The sequence below is a fragment of the Lissotriton helveticus genome, chromosome 12 (assembly GCF_964261635.1).
Source record: "Lissotriton helveticus chromosome 12, aLisHel1.1, whole genome shotgun sequence".
NCBI classification, from domain to species: domain Eukaryota; kingdom Metazoa; phylum Chordata; class Amphibia; order Caudata; family Salamandridae; genus Lissotriton; species Lissotriton helveticus.
This window is the reverse complement of record NC_136073.1, coordinates 378375498-378395661: the sequence shown is the minus strand read 5'-3', so window position 1 is coordinate 378395661 and position 20164 is coordinate 378375498. Positions and strand designations below refer to the sequence as shown.

The 20164-nt window shown below is 41.3% G+C and overlaps 1 protein-coding gene across 1 annotated transcript in view; it reads right to left on the bottom strand.

Annotated features, from left to right (window-relative positions):
• Positions 1-20164, bottom strand: part of LOC144798394 (cysteine-rich venom protein tigrin-like) — a 396128-nt gene that overhangs the window by 283455 nt on the left and 92509 nt on the right. The window lies entirely within an intron of this gene.

The following is a 20164-nucleotide window of genomic DNA, read 5'->3' as shown; positions in this document are numbered from 1 at the left end:
CTGAGACCCCATAAGATCTTGGTTATGGGATTCACAGAAAATTGCGAAGATCTTCCCCCATATTTAAACCCCCTGGAGTCTTACTATTGAGCTTCATAATGTATTTAGATTCGAGTTGGCGCAATTTTTTGTCTGTGTCCCCTCCCCTTTTGCTCTGTTCCACCGCATCGATGACAAAGTATTGAAGGTTAGATAGATCTTTGTTGTGGGTGGTCGCAAAATGTCTAGCCACGGGGTATGTTATATCCGTGTTGACTATGGCTCTTATGTGTTGCAAGATTCTAACATGAGCTGGGTGTTTAGTGCTCCCCACATACGTAAGATTGCAAGAGCATTGTAGTACGTACACTGCATTTTCCGTACGACAAGTGAAATGGGATCTGAGGGGGACAGGAGTATCATCAAATGGGGTGGTGTAAGATGTCATGTTTACCCCAAAGGTGCAGGCCCTGCATGAACTGCATTTAAAGAAACCATGTCTCTGAGACAACCAATTTTTATCTTTTCTGGTTTCAGGGCTGCTGCTAACCAACTCGTTGCGCATTGAAAATGCGCGCCTGAAAGTGATAGTGGGGGTTTTGGGCATGATCTCTTTTAGAACCAAATCAGACATGATGATAGGCCATTCGCGTCTGATGATATAACTGATTTGTTTCGCCTGTCTACTGAAACCAGTGATAAGTCTGATTTGATTGTTGTTTTGATCATCTTGTTCAATGGCATTGTCTTTTCTATTCGGGTTAAGAAGGGTTAAGCGGTTCATATATATATATATATATATGATATGATTTGCAGACTGCGATTCAATGATATATTAGATTTTGCACTTTTACCACTTGTCCCGTTCCTCTATCATTTAAAGGTCGCGATATTTTGTACAACTCTGATAGTCGTTACAAATAGAAGAAACTGGTATCATTATAGATGTTCCATATAAATTGCGTAATTTTGCACATTTGTGATATTTGCACAGGCCTTTGCTAAGATTTGCACTGGGATTCATCCCATAAGTTTCCAGCCCTATGGTGTAATTATTATTGCTTGTATAGGCATTAGTTAGAATTTGCACAGGGATTTATCCCAAACCATTAAGGAAAGGTTACCATATACTATATATGTTTACAATGCTTTGATATTCTTTGCGTGATCTTGCATACAAGCCAGTGTTTTATGGATTCATCCCAGAAAATTTAAAATAATCATTGCTATTTTTACATTTAGAAAAATATGGAAATAATTAATCAATAGTAAAAATATTTTATTTTTATTGTGCCAGTATATCGCAATTTAAGCATATATAACCTATTTTGTTTATGTCTATGACCATGTGACCTGAGAGAGAAATGGCGGGCTAGCACTGCATTATAAAAAAGAAAAAAAGATGTTGAATCGATGCATGTGAACAAGGGCTTTGGTAGCCCGAAACGCGTCTTGCCCTCGCTGTTTTCAACCCTTGCACAATAAACAGCTGTGTATCCAGTTCGTGGTCCGTCTCCTTATTGCCTGGAGGGTTCTGATTCTGACAAGAACCAGTAGTGGCTGTTTTTGGAGTTTGCGCTGATTGAATTACGGAAGTCAGCTTGCTTCCGTTCACGGACCCCCATCTCAGAAAGCCGGCGTCCGCATTCAAGCTACGATATTTCAAGTTTCCCGAGGGAATTGTAAGCGGATGCCCCCTCTTGCGGCCTGAAACCAAGGATTCCCGGCGTGTAGAAACGATTCTCGGCGGCCGAGTCAGAAGGCACGGCTGCAGCGTTCTGTGGCTACAACGCGGGAAAAACTACCACACGGTGAAAGCGGCAAAGCAGAGGTGAGGAGGTTACGTCCCCGGCTGGGGAAAGGGAACACATCGCACGCTCAACCTTGCAAATAGAACGAAAGGTGTGTGCTGTACTAACTATTACTGGGTTGAAAGCGAGGATAATGTCTGCGGAGGAGTTCCGTGTGAGGGAGGAAGAAGCAGAGCTATTGTTCAATCAGGTCATAACGCCTAGCAGTAATATTGAAAAGACTGTCAGCAATTTAACCACACAAGCTGAAACGGACATTAAAAGTCTCTACAAAGCATTAGAAAAAGAAAAACGGCTTGAAATAACAAAGTGGTGGGAACATTATTCCCTGTCTAAATATGCTGAAGTGAAACGTGTACCAAGAGGTTTAAGATTTATGTTGGCCCCAAGTTTCGAAAATCCAAACCCTTTAATGTTGAAAGAATGGGGCCAAAACAATCTAGCAGCCTCAATGAACTCGGTCCACATTTTAATTAAATATGCTGCTATTGACAGAGAAGCCATCCTGCTTAACATCAGCAAATTGGAAGAACAAATAAATGCAATTGAAGAAACTGAAATTGGTAAAAAATTAAAAAATGATATGCAAGAGAGACTGAAAAAACATACTGACAAAATCAAAGCTAGAAAAGTGAGTAAGTTTGCACGTGATGCGGCAGACTATGCCAACGGTCAGATATTCACGTTTTCGCGCACATTCAATGCCACTAAACGACAACAATTCAGAGGTAAAGGTACTGAGGTAGAAGAGCCAACAAAATCCACAAGAATGGAAGCACAACAACCTGATATGGGGAGCTCGATTTCTGATATCGCCTCAACATCAAGCGACTCAGTGAGTTCAAATGATGACCTACCTTCAACTAGCCTACCATTGCCCATTCTCAGAATAGATGAAGAGATGGCTTTTTTAGTGGAAGAGAGGTTGCGCACTTTACGACCACGGCAAAGGAATACAACAACACCCGCAGAAACAAAAAAAGACGGGAAAGGAGAAGGAAATGCAAAGAAAGGTGGATGGAACAACAACAAGAAAACAAACCAGACATGGAAAAAGAAAAAACAGAATTAAATCAATCCATTGTAAATTTGTCGGATGTAACTTTAACAAAGGCGGAAGAACAACTTCTACTATTGGGTCTTAATTTCTGCCCTGAACAGAACTTTAAATACGCTCCCACTAGAGTAGATGTATATCGCTTCATCCGAAAATTAAAACTGAAAAAATTCTTTGCATTACAAAACTTAAAATCCACTTCTAACAAAGACACAAATGTTGGCATGAATAATATTGAAAGCATGGCACAACTTACAGCCTCTGATGTACCGCTGTTTCTTGATATAAATGATTTAGACAATGCAACCAACTCTCAACCTTAGATTAATGATAGTGATACAAGCACACAAAAAAGATTAGAAAAAATTCATGTAGTTCAAAAAGGTGCTGGAATCACACCATTCAAAGGAAAATCTGACTTTGTACCGATCATGGTAAAAGATGCAGTAGATGTTTTTCAGGACTGTATAGTTGCTGACATCAAGGATTTGTACAAAAGAATCAACAATCATAAGAAAAGGAAGTATAATGTGCAACGGGCCAAATACTTTGAACTGATGAAAAAGTTAAAAGATAACCCCAATATCGTAATAAAAACTGCAGATAAAGGGGGTAACATTGTTATATGGCCCAAATCTGAATACTCTATGGAGGCGTTAAGACAATTGCAAGACCCTGCTTGTTATATGAAAACAAACAACAAAGAGTATTTGAAATCCAATGAAATTTTGCACAAACTGCTTCTCAAATATCGCAGAGAAGGCCTCATCTCTGCTGATGAATTCAAATTCATGTACAACGAACATCCCGTACTGCCGTCCCTGTACCTAATTCCAAAGGTCCACAAAGGAACAAAACCGATTCCTGGAAGGCCCATTATCTCTGCCATCAACAGCTGTGGAGAAAATGTGGGACAGTATATAGACTTTTTCTTACAGGATTGGGTTCAACAACTTCCGAGTTTTGTTCGTGATACCACTGACTTTTTTGCCAAAATAGAGGATTTGGAATGGCAGCCTGACATGTTACTCATTACCCTTGATGTCGAACAATTATACACCAGCATCTCTCATATGGATGGCCTAAGTGCAATATCTTACTATCTGGGCCAACGACCTGTTGAAATGTATGAACATAATAAGGTGATATTAAGTTTGATTGATTGGTGTTTAAATAACAACTTTTTTACATTTAGTAAAGAAATCTGGAAACAGTTAAGGGGTGTGGCCATGGGGGCCTGTTTCTCCCCCAGCTACGCGTGTTTACACGTCGGCTGGTGGGAGGAGCAGGTCCTCAAGGTCTTACACCAGACTTGGGTGCGAGAGAAGATTGTAAAATATCTCAGATATATCGATGACATATTCATTGTTTGGCAAGGGGATGAAGAAGATGCACATTTATTTATAACTGAAATTAACAACAATCCCTTCAATCTTAGATTTACTTCTAACATTAGTGCCAGGCAAGCTGAATTTTTGGATGTCAAGATATATGTAGATGACAACAATCGCATCCAGACCACTTTACATAGAAAAGCCACGGCGGGCAATACCACGCTTCATGCCTCAAGCCGACATCCAAAGCATACGATCGACAGCATACCTTATGGAGAAATCCTTAGGTTAAAAAGAATTTGTAGTACTGCTGAGGATTTTAAAGGATGCACTGACAAGCTGAGAGTACGGATGAGGGCGCGTGGCTATTCTGACCAGATTTTCAACCAGGCCCTAGCTAAGGCTGAGAAATTGTCTAGAACAAGTTTACTGGTTAACAAAAATAGTATGTCTACTAATGAAAGTGAAACTGACGACAAAGTGTGTCCTAGATTCATTACAGACTACAGTAGCCAGGAAAATAAAATTAGACAGATCATAAATAAACACTGGCCTACTATTCAAACAGACACTGTTTTGGGATGTATACTACCTGACAAACCCCTGGTCACTTTCAGACGGGCAAAAAACATGGGCGCAATTCTTGATCAAAGTAGTCCTGAATTGCAACAAAAGCCCAATTGGTTAATATCAGCAGGTTTTCGAAAATGTACTTCCTGTCGGGCGTGCAAATTTGGGATTAACAAGACCCATTACAAAACGCCTTTCTCTGCTGCTGATGTTCCGATTAAGGGTAGCCACACTTGTAAAACTGAATATGCTGTATATGTCCTGACGTGCACCTGCGGCCTCAACTACATTGGCAGCACGAAACAACAGGTGCACGTCAGGATACTGCAGCATATCAGAGCTATCCTTCATAGTGACCAGGCATATCCGGTAGCTCGCCATTTTGAAAGCACACATGATAAGGACCTTAATTGTCTTTCTTATTATGTGATAGCTTCTATCCCAAAATCTAGAAGAGGAGGCAACAGGGAGCTTAAGCTAAGGCGATTAGAGTCGAGCTTGATCCTTGAATTCGACAGCAAATGGCCGAATGGCCTTAATAACACCGAGGATCTACGTCACTTTTTATAAGTACTCGATCTAAAAATCTGCCATCTGTAACTATTATAAATAACAATTTAGGCTTCCTGCTAGCGCCTTACAACCCCCTAGATAAGTCAGGATCCCTGTGATCTAGGGTGGAAATCGGTTTTTCATGTATCACCTTATAGAAACATATTGTTCATATATGCAACTAAAGTGGCTGGTCAAGTTCCTTGTCAGCCACTTTCCTATATATTGCTCTGCTTTTTTCAATACATGTATATAGATATATATTTTTTTTCACTGTGTTTTAGGTATTTATTTATGTACCTTAGATGTGAGAACTGGTTTTAACACTTGTATATATATGGGGTGTCCTTTTCTATATCTTTTTTAACATGATGATATATTTATACTGGTATTAATAGGATTTTTTGTATGGTTTTTATTCGGACCAAGTAAAAGGAGATATATTTAAATTTCCCTTACGTCCTGATATACATACAGGCATCATATACACAGACTTTTTATCATCATACACTCTCAGCACTTTGTGTCCCTCCCTTTTTGTTTCTGGTTCATTTTTCCTCTATTAGCATTTATGCACTTTATTATCTTCATGATTTGCAGACTGCGATTCAATGATATATTAGATTTTGCACTTTTACCACTTGTCCCGTTCCTCTTTCATTTAAAGGTCGCGATATTTTGTACAACTCTGATAGTCGTTACAAATAGAAGAAACTGGTATCATTATAGATGTTCCATATAAATTGCGTAATTTTGCACATTTGTGATATTTGCACAGGCCTTTGCTAAGATTTGCACTGGGATTCATCCCATAAGTTTCCAGCCCTATGGTGTAATTATTATTGCTTGTATAGGCATTAGTTAGAATTTGCACAGGGATTTATCCCAAACCATTAAGGAAAGGTTACCATATACTATATATGTTTACAATGCTTTGATATTCTTTGCGTGATCTTGCATACAAGCCAGTGTTTTATGGATTCATCCCAGAAAATTTAAAATAATCATTGCTATTTTTACATTTAGAAAAATATGGAAATAATTAATCAATAGTAAAAATATTGTATTTTTATTGTGCCAGTATATCGCAATTTAAGCATATATAACCTATTTTGTTTATGTCTATGACCATGTGACCTGAGAGAGAAATGGCGGGCTAGCACTGCATTATAAAAAAGAAAAAAAGATGTTGAATCAATGCATGTGAACAAGGGCTTTGGTAGCCCGAAACGCGTCTTGCCCTCGCTGTTTTCAACCCTTGCACAATAAACAGCTGTGTATCCAGTTCGTGGTCCGTCTCCTTATTGCCTGGAGCGTTCTGATTCTGACAAGAACCAGTAGTGGCTGTTTTTGGAGTTTGCGCTGATATATATATATATATATATATATCTATATATATATATCTATATATATTACCTACTGGCGGTCGCCAGTAGGTATATATAGTTAGGATTTTTTCTCTATGGGATTTATGAAAATTCTATGTCTAATAACTTTGGCGCTTGTGGACGGAATTGGCTGAAATTTTCTGGAAAATGGAACATTTTGTTTCTGAGCAGCCCCTGGAAATTTGGGGGGGGATTCGTCAAGGGGGGGCCGAGAAAAAAGGGGGGTCCCAAAACTTGTTTTTAACATTGAGTTTTCCATAGGGCGGTTGGCCTCACTTTTAGCCCGAACGGCTGAATGGATTTCCACAAAACTTGGCAAAATTGTAGGGACTGGTAGCCCGATGTGCCTTTGCTAGGTCTCAATATATGTGCTTCAGTGGATTTTGAGAAATTAACGTTCAAAAAAAGATATATATCTGTAACAGCGGACCGGGCAGCTCTCCGGTTCGCGGACTTTTCGCGGTACGGAGCTTTGTGAAGCGAAGCTGATTGGTTCTCCGGCGTCTGTGAACATTCCAAACAGTCCGTAGCGGCCGCCATCTTGTCTCTCGGTAGGATCGAGAGACAAGAGGAGGCCAAAGCGAAGGGGCAAATGACCATAAGGGGGCATAGTAGATCCTCGCTGACCCCCTAGGTTTGATGTGGAGGTTTTAAAAGGGCCCCGCGGGGCAAAAAAAAAGAATAATAATAATAATCGAACGGCTGAATGGATTTGCACAAAACTTGGCAAAATATTAGGGACTGGTAGCCCGATGTGCCTTTGCTAGGTCTCAATATATGTGCTCCAGTGGATTTTGAGAAATTAACGTTCAAAAAAAGATATATATCTGTAACAGCGCTCCGCTTCGCGTACTTTTCGCGTTACGGAGCTTTGCGAAGCTGATTGGTTCTCCGGCGTCTGTAAACATTCCAAACAGTCCGTAGCGGCCGCCATCTTGTCTCTCGGTAGGATCGAGAGACAAGAGGAGGCCAAAGCGAAGGGGCAAATGACCATAAGGGGGCATAGTAGATCCTCCCTGACCTCTTAGGTTTGATGTACCATTTTGCCAAGTTTGGTGTAATTCCGTTCAGCCATTCAGGCTGTAGACGTATGTAAATGTCCTATGGAAAATTGCATGGGGAAAACACATTTGAAAGTGTTGAAATTTAGAACCATTTAAAATGTTACTTTGGTTTTGTATTTGTGTGTGATGAAAGTTAATTGGTTATGTATATATCTCAAATGAGAGGAAACCACAGCCATTTTGTGATACTACTGTCTGAGGTACATTTGTGAGGAATTTTTGGTGGTCAATTTCTGGTGTTTGATTTACACAGTACTAACACTTCTCCTACTTTTAAAAAGGTGAGTTGTTAATTTGTAAGGGGAACTATGTTGTACACTTGAAGATAATTTGAAAAATGTTTTCTGTTATTTATTTGCAGTCCTTCTGTTATACTAAATACTTGATAAAGTTAGTTTTATATTATGTATTACTAAAAACGATAAATGAAAGTGATTATTTTTTTCTGCAATTTACAGCAAGCAATTTCAAAATAAAATGGCTCACAATGAAGAGACCGTGGCAATTTCTTTTGAATTATCCACTACATTGATTGAAATTGACAGCACCAATAATGAAATATTGTCACAAGGAGGAGATGACTTGAATGATTTTTTTGATCAATCTGTTGATGGCGAATTTATCGAATTTTTGGAGACGATAGAGTTACAAGAATCATCATTGCAGACTTTTAATGAGTAGATTCCAGATGAGATGATTGAAGAGGAAATTCCTGATGAGGACATGTTACTAGTTCTTTCAAATTTAGAAAATTCAGAAGAAGAAATTTATATTTAGAAATCAAAAATTGTTTGAGACATTATTCATTTTTATTTTTAATTTATGAGGTTGTAGCGAAGTGATTGTAGTATAAAATGAGACTTATAGTATAGAGTGCAACATTTTTATGTTACATGGTAAGTTTACTCATATTTACTTCCCTTCTCCCACTATATTATCTCCAATGTGTATTTGACATCTCTTCTTCATCTCCGGCCTCCTTTCTCTCACTGTGTGTCTCTGATGCATCTTATCGCTGCTATTTTGTGTAATTACAGAAGAGAGTAAAATAAAATAGTTCGGAACGTGAAAAGGGGGCAAAGTAGAGTACCCCTCACCCCATAGGCCTTCTCAGGCGGTCCCAAAAGGATCAGTTTCTGCTTTCCTGAGAGATTATGGTATGAGTTCCATATACCACAATAACTTGCATTACAACATGCAAGATATCTATCTCCTATTACCAACTTTTGGAGATATTCGCGCTAAGCGCGAATATCTCCAAAAACTAACACCTGCCCTGAGCAGTTCTTAGCCATGTTATCCAATGGGAGGTGGATAACATGGCTAAGAGCATTAGCTCGGTAATGCATGAATATCGCTGACTTTTTAGCGATATTCATGCATTGCGGCCGTTTTTTATCGCATTTGCGATAAACCTTGATAATAGCAAGGTTTATCTTCGATAATTTCTGACGATGCTTAGCGGTAAAAAATTCATTGGTAAGCATCGTTAGCGATAAATATCGCTTAACTTTGGTAATATGCACCAACGTCTGTTAACGTTCGATTCGAAGGAAATGAGGAAGTGTTGAAAAACATTGTTTGCGCCATCTTGCCTTTTTTGAAATGCCACACTTTTGTCGTGCACGGCAGCCATTTTAGATGCCTTGACCAGACCCACTCTCTGCACGCTGTCGATTCGTAGCATGGCTCCCCACCCTCGCAAGCATCTTCCCCAGGCACTGGTCACCCCCGCTCTCTGTCTTATGCATGGGCAATAAACCTCCCCCCATCTGCGCTGCTCTTCCCTGAGAATCACACTCTGTGCCCGCCCGACACCTCCCTTTCGCCCTATTCACTACCGCACCCTCTGACACTCCTCTTCCTCTGTGTCCGATTGTCCAGGCTATCAGCTAGCCCTGCAGATGTAGTTTATGGCCCCAGCTGTAAAGAATCACCCCTCTTCAAAGGAGTTATAGTAGATCAAGGCCCACACCCGATGAGATCCGTCACACCACACGTGTTCCTACTATCTGAAAACCATCCTGTATTGTGATTGGGGAGGGGACCGAGCCTGAAGCGGAAGATTCCAGGGATGACTCTTTGTACATCAAAGTTTTTACATTTATGTGTCACATTAAAAATATATAGCACTCCAACAAAGTAGTAGGATTATAAAACTTTAATAACTTATAAATATATACAACAAAACAAAAACAGTAAAAACATTTAAACAACGAAGAGACCGTGGCAATGTCTTTTGAATTATCCAATACATTTATTGAAATTGACAGCACCAATAATGAAATATTCTCACAAGGAGGAGATGACTTGAATGATTTTTTTGATCAATCTCTTGATGGCGAATTTATCGAATGTTTGGAGACCATAGAGTTACAAGAATCATCATTGCAGACTTTTCATGAGGAAATTCCTGATGAGGACATGTTACTAGTTCTTTCAAATTATGAAAATTCAGAAGATGTTGCCTGGGTGCCGCACTGATTTGGGTATCCGGCGTGGGGCGTCCCGGGGGGTGGATTGTCAGTAGCGGTCTGTTGTGCGAATAGTTCCAAGGCAGCAGAAAGCGCTGAAATCTGGATGTCACGAAGGTGATGTCTAGTAAGTTGCCGCCCAGCAAATAACGGCATGGGGCGCCGCGGGGGTGAGTGAGTCCAGTAGGCACCACAGCTATACTTACCGGCATTGCAGAATTACTGCTGGGGACAATGCCTGTGCTGTAGCAGGGTCACAGCAGAAACAAAAAGGATTCTGTTGAAGATGTTGTTGGTTTTCAATTTGAAAACAGTTCTGGTGTCAACTGCTATGCTAATGTAGTGGTTAATGTTTTGTTTTCTCTAGAAAATGTAAAAGAGGGGGAGGCAGTCCAAAGTTCTGGTAAAAGGGCAAAGGAAAGGATCGGTGGTTTGAACTATCAGTCAAAAAGGGGAGGGGGTGCAACAATTTTTCCTACCGGGTCACAGTGTGCTTTCATCGGAACTGAGGTCTGCAGGATTCTAGTCATTCAAAGTGAGGCTGGCGCCAGCATGGGAGCGCCGACGTCCCGCGGATACAGTTTCGTCACTCCACGGGCGATCATGGCAGTCATTCCCCATCGGGGGTGTCTGCGGGGGTCGGGGACTCCCGCGGCTCCTCTAGAATCTTCAAGGTCGTGGAGGACTACGGTGGTGGAGTCAACCAGTGACCGGGCCATTTCTTTATGCTGGGCCCGCTCTTGCCAGGTCAACCGCCATTTTGAGAGTTCGGTAGCTACTGGCGATCGCGGGGTCAAATGAGCGGACGGGCTCCACCCTGCCGGGCGAGACGTTGCAGCATCGCCACAGTGGAAGAACCCTTTTCCGGGCGCCTGGAGCGCTGAGGGTGCAGGTGGGAAGCCTCCACTGGGGAGGCGGGAGAGGCCTGTTCGCACCGTCTCTCCCTCCCAGTGCACCCCACGGCGTCTCGCTTGAGATTTGTTATGGCCGGACCAGGCGATGAGGACGAGGGGGGGGGGGGTCCGAGGCATGTGCAAGACATCCCCCCCAGTGTTGTCAAAGCCATTATTGAAGAAAGAAGAAATGTCCCGTCCGTCTTCGGGCCGGGCTTCCGGTGGATGTCGGCCGGACGCCCCTTGCTCTGGCCCCATGAACGGGTTCCTTGGTTTATCGGCTGCAGCCGGATCCCATCGGCCCCGGCCGTTGGTGGCCGGACCGGTAGAGAATGTGGCGGGACTACCTGCAACTGTCAAGGGCCACCGCGGCCGGACTGGGAGAGAGAGGGGAGGGTCGAGGACACGGACATTCCCCCCCCTGCAACTCTCCAGCGTTGTTAATCCCCCTGGCCGGGTCCCGCTGGCCTCGGCCTCTCCTCCGGCTACACCCTACGTGATGATCTCCTGGCCGAGGCGTGGCAGCAGGACCCGTCTTATATGTGTTGCTTCCGGCTGGGCGTAGCCGAAAACCTGTTGCCCTTTGGAAGTTTCTAGAATGGGGCGGATGTCTGCTGACTTCTATCTTTCCCAGTTTGCCGTTATTTGGCCGTGGCAGGCGGTGGGACAGACAGGTTTTGGGGCAGTGAGGGGCGATGTTTTCAGGTTTCTTATTACAGGCTTACTTCTAACGTTTCTTGTTTCTAGGACAATAATAGGTTTTATCATTACGTATTGTTATCGTTTCTTTGTTTGTTATTTAATAAAAAGTTCATCAGTGGCCTACTGATTTTCGTTTTCCTATTCATTTCTTTCCAGGTTGTTTCATGCTAAAGTTTCTGTTAACAGGATACAGTGATCACTTCGTTATTATTGCATATGTCCTTTTCACTAGGGGTGCTCTCTGGTCGGGCCAGATGACGTATCTCTAGTAAATGGTCCGGGTGAAACAGGTGCATCAATCAGTGGGGAGTAGATAGGCATGACAGATTACAACGGGGGAGAAAGGTCCGCATTACCTACCCTTTCACTACTTGCAAAGATTTTCCTACGTATATTTGCAAACAGGGAATACCTCCAAAAAGAACCAATTCCCAAACAGTCAATGTTTGGGCAAACAATCAATCAATGAGGAACGAAATAGGCACGACGTGTTAAAGGTTTGCGTTACCTACCCTTCACTATCTGCAAAGGGAGAGAGAATATTCCTATTCTTCCTCGTTTGCAGGCAGAGAAGATCCTTAAGAGAACCAACTTCGAACAATTCAATGCTCGATTCAAACAATCAACAAGGGGTACTGTGAACACAAATGGACGCCGCTTATGTACATACACATTGCTATTTTCAACAGGTTGTTCTTAATGTTTCTATTTTAGCGAGGTCAAAAAGAGATCCCATTAGTGGCCTACTGATTTTGCTCGATTCCTTTTGTTTTTTTACACGATTTTTCGCTATCTGCAAAGACTAAACAGAGTATTGCGACTCTGTGCTTGTTTGTAAATAGAGAATGAACCAAAGAGAACAATCAATCAAATGGAGAGAGAAGCAGGCACGACGGATTACAACGGGGGCAAAGGCCTGCGTTAACTACCCTTCACTATCTGCAAAGAGAGAGTACTCCTAATAGAAATGAGGGGTGGGGGGCAGCATTCAAAGCAGATCAGTGTGCATAAACACGAAAATGTTTTTAATTACCACGTACTTGACATTCGACAGCTTATGATATTTGCTATTAAAAAACCATTGAAATTCACTGAAAAAACCATAGGTTATAGACCATATATAGTTAGGAATTAGCATTTACAAAACCTTGAAAATTCACTGAAAAAACCATAGGTTATAGACCATATATCGTTAGGAATTAGCATTTACAAAACCTTATTTTACTCACACAAAACCATTGAAATTCCATATATAGTTAGTTGCACTAACTATATATCGCGCACCCGCAATCCACTGCTGATGATGCCACATATTACATCATTCATGGCATGGTCAGTGACATCACTGATGACATCACTGATGACATCTCAAATGACATCACTGATGACATCACTGATGATATCTCATTTGACATCAATGGTCACATCAATGATGATATCATTAATGTGACAATACAATGCATCTCCTCACACTTTAATATAACCTCTGTTACACCCAGTGTTAAATACAGAGTATAATTTTTGAAACCATTGACACACCAATACTAGTTACTACATACGCACTCACTGATTCCTAAGTCTACACACACATTCACTCATTCACCCATACAATCATTCATACATACAATCACTCATCTTTACAACACTATCATATGCACTCATACACCTATACAGACACTCACACTCTGCCACTCATCCATGGAGTTACTCACACACCTAGTCAGTCCTGTAAAGAATCAATCACACTTCCATTTTCTAATCTATACAGTTAAACATAGAGTACCTTACATTTTCAAACATATACTAACACATACTTACTCTCTTATACAATCATTGATACAAGTACACATTGATCTGCACAGAGTCACACATCTCCCAGCCAGCCACACATACACTCAGTCTCCCATACAAATACTTGGGCAATCAATCAATAACCCATATAGTTACTCATATAGCTACTGATCAACACATGCAGCAGTTTACAGAACAACAGACATAATAATGCACAAATTAAGACAGTTTAGTCACTAACCCATGCACTCAGTGAGACACATTTAATCACTCACTCATACAGTCAGTCACCCACCTACTAAATGCTTCATCCAGACACTTATACATCTACTCATTCTTCAATATGTAAAACATATTTAAACTTTACAGAAACACACAGTCACTGGATGATGTCATCAGTGATGTCATCAGTGATGTCATTTGAGATGTCATCAGTGATGTCATCAGTGATGTCACTGACCATGTCATGAATGATGTAATATGTGACATCATCAGCAGTGGATTGCGGGTGCGCGATATATAGTTAGTGCAACTAACTATATATGGAATTTCAATGGTTTTGTGTGAGTAAAATAAGGTTTTGTAAATGCTAATTCCTAACGATATATGGTCTATAACCTATGGTTTTTTCAGTGAATTTTCAAGGTTTTGTAAATGCTAATTCCTAACTATATATGGTCTATAACCTATGGTTTTTTCAGTGAATATCTATATATATATATATATATATATATATATATATATATATATATATATATATATATATATATATATACCTCAAGTCCGTACCTTCTTCTTCTATAGATGTCTCTGTGGGAGCTGGATGTTGTGTACATATATATATATTTTTTTCGACGAAGAAAAGCGAATGAAGCCATCTCGGAATTGAATTCCAAAGCCTGTTATTTCCACAAATCAAAGTGGCAGCGTGCATAACTTGCCTAGTCCATACGTGTTTCAGCTCCATCACGAGCCTTGGTCTCAGGTGAAGCAAGTTTCCAATGTTCACCGACCACATGGATTTTTAAATGCAGGCAGCAGTACGCCAAGCAGTTCAAAATACTGCTTTAACCAGCATGCATCAGAAGGAATATTCAAAATTATTACCATACTTGCAGTGTATATATATTTTCGGTAAAGTACCATCCAGGCACTGTAATGATAAATGTCATTTGTATCCAATGCTGGCTAAAGTTCATGAGAAAGTGACGAATATATGTTGTTACCACGATTTCAAATACAACGCATGGCTTTACCACGCGAATTTTACATCGCTAGAGTCTTTACCACGCAGAATAATAGAACGCAGCATTTTACCACGCATAAATACGTTAGTATTCATCCAGCGTCGATTATGCCCAAAAAAACACTGAAATAAACATAATGAAACGGATAGGCAAAAAAAATATGTCTTCAGTAGTGACAATGTTTGTCTTTTTTCACTTTCACTGACCCTCAAGCAAGATGGCTGAATACTTCATCAAAGAATATCATTTGTTAATTAGTAATACACGTTTTATTTACACATTCAGTTATCTTTTTTAATTGTTTTTTAATGTAGATTCCTTAATGTTTTTTGTTGTTTGTTTGGGGGGGAGACCCCCCAGGCCCCCTTTTTAAAAAAAATGTAATTTGATTTTTTTTGGGGGGGAGACCTCCCCAGCCCCCCTTTTTTATTTTTTTCCATTTCCACCCATCCCTTTACTACTTATCACGTATTTAATTTATGCGTGAAAACACCTATCAAAATAAAAAAAGGACTTTTCTTTTTACGTACACGCAGAACGTAGGATTGTTGACCGGAACGTTTCTTTCGTGGTAAAGACGATCGTGGGAGGCATACGCGTGGGAAAGAAGTTTACGTGGTAAGTGCCTCGTTGTAAACGTTACGCGTAGTAATGCCTTCGTTGTAAATGATGTTTCCCATCAGTGACTACGTTCATTAATAATAGACTCAAATTAGTGTACACAATGCTGTGCCATAAAATGATATTTGTTAAAAGTAAAGTGTTTTAAGACAAAAGAAACAGCCAAATGCTGATGCTTTCTCCGGTTCTCGCCTCTCATATGCAAAAATCCTTGGAAAATATATATTTACACTTCCACACTTAGTCAATTTACCAACTTGCAATACAGCTGCACAGAGCTAGCTCCGATAACAGCAGTAGGTGGTGCATGGAACAAAATATTTATTGTATGCTTCTCAACAGATCACATAAAAAATAAGTGCAAAATACCGAAGCAAAAATCATCATTTCTGCTTAACGCCTTCTACCAATCCTAAGCATTCACCAGTAGATAGTTAGTCCTAGGGCCCGGCCATGCTGCAAGGGTGAGAGGGGTAAGCTGCCTCCTACCCAGGCAGATTTCAGCACTGATAACCCAATTCCCTGGTCTCGGATAGATGATCAAAGGGGGAGGGGGCCACACGTCCTTCTTCCTGGGTCAATTTTGCCCCCGCAACCTCATCCACTAAGACACCACCTTATCTGAAAAGGGGGATGGGGCAAACATCCCCCCTCCCCAGGCCGAATTTGGCCCTGGAGATGAAAGTGTGGTGGGTGCCCTGGGTGGGCACCAGGGCACCCACACTTTGTTGGCCAGGCCCTGGGGAATGGGGTCCCAGGGCTGAAATTGGCCCGAGGAGGGGGAGGCTGCATGCCCTCTTTGAAGATGCAGCCCTCACCCGGGGGGATGGGTTCCCTGAGGCCAAAAGACACCTGGGGAAGTGGGCTTTGTGCCCATTCCCCCTATATGTTGCACTGGGCCCTGGGATGGAGTCCATGGGGCTAAAATCTACCCAAGGAGGGGATATGCATTCCCTCCTCCCCCTTAAATATGTTGCTAGGCCCCAGAGGATGGGTTCCCAGGGGCTAAAATCAACCCAGGATAGGGGAGTCATGTGGCCCCCTCTTCTCCTTAAAAATGTTGCTGGGCCCGGGGTTCCCTGGGCCAACAGAAGCTGGGGAGGGTGGCATGCCCCTCTAAATAATTTGCTGGACCCCACGGGAGTGGGTCCCTGGGGCCAAAAGCAGCCTGAGGAGGGGTGTCACTTGCCCCTTCCCCCAATAAAATGTGCCAGGCCACAGGGTTCCCAAGTCTGAAATCAGCCTGCGCTAGGAGGGCTGTGTCTCGCCTCTCTTTAAATGTAATTATTGGCCCTGGTGGGTCCCTAGGGCCATAATAGGTTCAGAGAGGGGGGCCACACAGCCCCCCTACTCTTTAAACAAAAAGGCCCTTGGTCTAAAGGCCAAGTGGTGTGTGGGGTTTGGCTGCCTTTTGGGGAGTCATGCCTTGTAGCCCAACCCCCAATGTGCATGGTTGTGCACAGCGTGGGGTTGGCTGCATGCAGCTGGATAGTCACACCCGCAGGCCAAGCCTTATGGACATCCCCAATGCGCATGGCCAAAGGACATCCCCAATGCGCATGGCCAAAGGCCAAGCCCAGCATGGGGTTGGCTGCATGCGGGGGTATTGGCAATCAACCCCGCCACACATGGCCAGAGTAACGTATGGTAATTAAATATTACTTTACGTTACAAAACCCTAGAAATCCACTGAAGAAACTAAAAATTAAAGTGGCGTTATAGTTAAGTGAAATGTTTGTTTTTAAACTCTAAAACCCATTAAAATGTAGTTATAGTTATAGTTTTCTCAAGAAACTATAACTCCATGTACTGCTAATTACCCTGCATATTACATCACTCATGACATCTTCTTTGAGATCATTGATAATATCACTGTGCAAGGCGGGGTGTGAGTTATAGTTACCTTAGGGCACAAGTTATAGTTACTTGAGTTAAATCTATCTATAACTGTTTTTAACATTTCACCTAACTATAACGTTTCTTTAACCTTTGTTTTTTTCAGTGAATATATATATATATATATATATTACCTACTGGCGGTCGCCAGTAGGTATATATAGTTAGGATTTTTTCCCTATGGGATTTTTGAAAATTCTATGTCTAATACCTTTGGCGTTTGTGGACGGAATTGGCTGAAATTTTCAGGAAAATGGCACATTTTGTTTCTGAGCAGCCCCTGAAAATTGGGGGGGGGGTTTCGTCCAGGGGGGGTCGAGAAAAAAGGGGGGTCCCAAAACGTGTTTTTAACATTGAGTTTTCCATAGGGCGGTTGGCCTCACTTTTAGCCCGAACGGCTGAATGGATTTGCACGAAACTTGGCAAAATTGTAGGGACTGGTAGCCCGATGTGCCTTTTGTAGGTCTCAATATATGTGCTCCAGTGGATTTTGAGAAATTAACGTTTAAAAAAAAGATATATATCTGTAACAGCGGACGGGGCAGCGCCCCGGTTCGCGGACCTTACGCGTACCGGAACTTCGCGTAGCGAAGCTGATTGGTTCTCCGGTGTCTGTCAACATTCTAAACAGTCCGGAGTGGCCGCCACCTTGTCTCTCGGTAGGATTGAGAGACAAAAGGAGGCCAAAACAAAGGGGGAAATAACCATAAGGGGGCATAGTAGATCCTCCCTGACCCCCTAGGTTTAATGTGGAGGTTTTAAAAGGGCCCCGCGGGGCAAAAAAAAAAAATTTTATTTTGTTTTTTTTGCGTGGGTAGCGCCCGGTCCGCGAACCGGGAAGCGTTCTGGGCAGCGTACTGCAATGAAAAATGAATGATAGACTTTTTCAAATACTGTATGTTAATTGATTGTTGGTTTTGTTGATTATTTTTTAATTTTTTTATTTTTTAAGCAATTATTTATTATTGTGATTGTGTTTCAAAATTTAATAACATTTCTAACATTTCACTGTCTGAAATGTCGTCATTTTCATTGAACATAGCTTGTAATCTATGAGGGTGTAAAATGTCCTCATTTTGAAGGAGGTCATCCACTGCTTGCACACATTGCAGTAGTTCTTGGTCCCAAGTTTCATCCATAAATTCTATATAATTTGGATCAATTAATTCTTGGCTGCTCTCTTGCAGGACAATTTGAAATGAAACTTTCTGTTCGCCTTCCATGTTGCCTGAAATTTGGATAAAAAAATATATATTAGTAGAGATAGGGCACTGTTGGGATTAATTTTAGATAGGCATTTTTTATCAGTGAATTTATCTTTGGGCAGTGTATAGTATCAGAGTGGAAGTAGGAATATAAAAAAGTGTATGTGATTTAACGTAAGTAAATTCATAATTATAAAAGAGAAGCCTAACTCCATCCATAACTATAACAGAGAAGTCTATCTAAATCTATAACTACTACAGAGGGATAGTATATAACTATCAGAAAAAGTTTACCATATTAACTGATAGTGCACAATATAGTTCAGTTTTTAAAATAACAACTTACCTTTAGAAAAAAGTTGAAGTGATTAGTGAAAATCCAATTGAAATGTACACCAGGAAGTAGTAGTCAAAATGGCTGTGTTTCATTCTCCTCTTTTATATATATTCAGGTACATAACCAATCAAATGTCAGGTAAAAAAAGTAGAAAATGAAAGTAACATTTTAATTGGTTGTCAATTCCAACACTTCAGATGTGTTTTGAGAAGTAATTTACCTCAGGGTATTAAGAGAGGTCTACAGGCTAAATGGCTAAATGGAATTCCAATCAAATTTGTGAAAATGGTAGGGATTGGTATGTAGTATGAGCTAATCTATATTTGGTGAAATTGTCTCCAGTGGTTTTTCTGTAAACTACTTTCCCACCTTTTTTGATGGTGCGCTTCCAGGGAGCGACCCGGTACGCGAACTGTTGAGCGCCCCGGTTCGCGAACCTTAAGCGTTACGGGAGTCCACCATTTTGTGTTTCGGTCGAATTAAGATACAAAATGGAGGGCAAATAATGTTCAGAATGGGTAGAAGGGGGCACGGTAGACTTATCTTGACCCCCTAGGTTTTGTGGGGGTGGCTGAGGAGGCTTATATGTGCGAAAAAAAAACATTTTTTAAAAAAAATTCGCGAGGTTAGCTCCCGGTTCGCGTACCGGGTAGCGCCCCGGGGAGCGTACTTTGTTGAAAATTAGTGAAAAAAGTTGGAGTAAAATAATAATTGTGAGTGATCAGATGTAGGGTAGCTCTGAGAAGAGCGTTTGGGTTTATGGTACATTTAGGTACTTATAAGTAGGTACCAATGCACAGTCTTAAATTCAGAGTGAAAATTCTGTTGCCCTCATCTGAGAAGTGAACTCCATCTCCTCTGTAGATATCTTGCATGTAGTAACGCAAGTTATTGTTGTACATGGAGCCCATTCCATGGTCTCTCATGTAAGCTGAAACAGATTTGTTTACATGCTTCCTCGACTTCTCAATTTGTGGACAAAATTGGTTTGACCACCTCCATTTCTGTCTTTGGCATATATTTGAATATACCAAGGCAGTCTGAGGAAAAAGTGCCATCAATTGCTCAAAGGTGTCCTTTAAAAGCATTTCCAGACCTACCCCAGTCAAAGTGCCCAAATCATTATCTCCACAGTGCACAATTAACAGGTCAGGTTTGGGCAAATGCATAAAGGTTTTCACCAATGGTATCAATTGGTGACATTTTAATCCTCTGTGGCCAAACCACTTAATTTCCACATCTT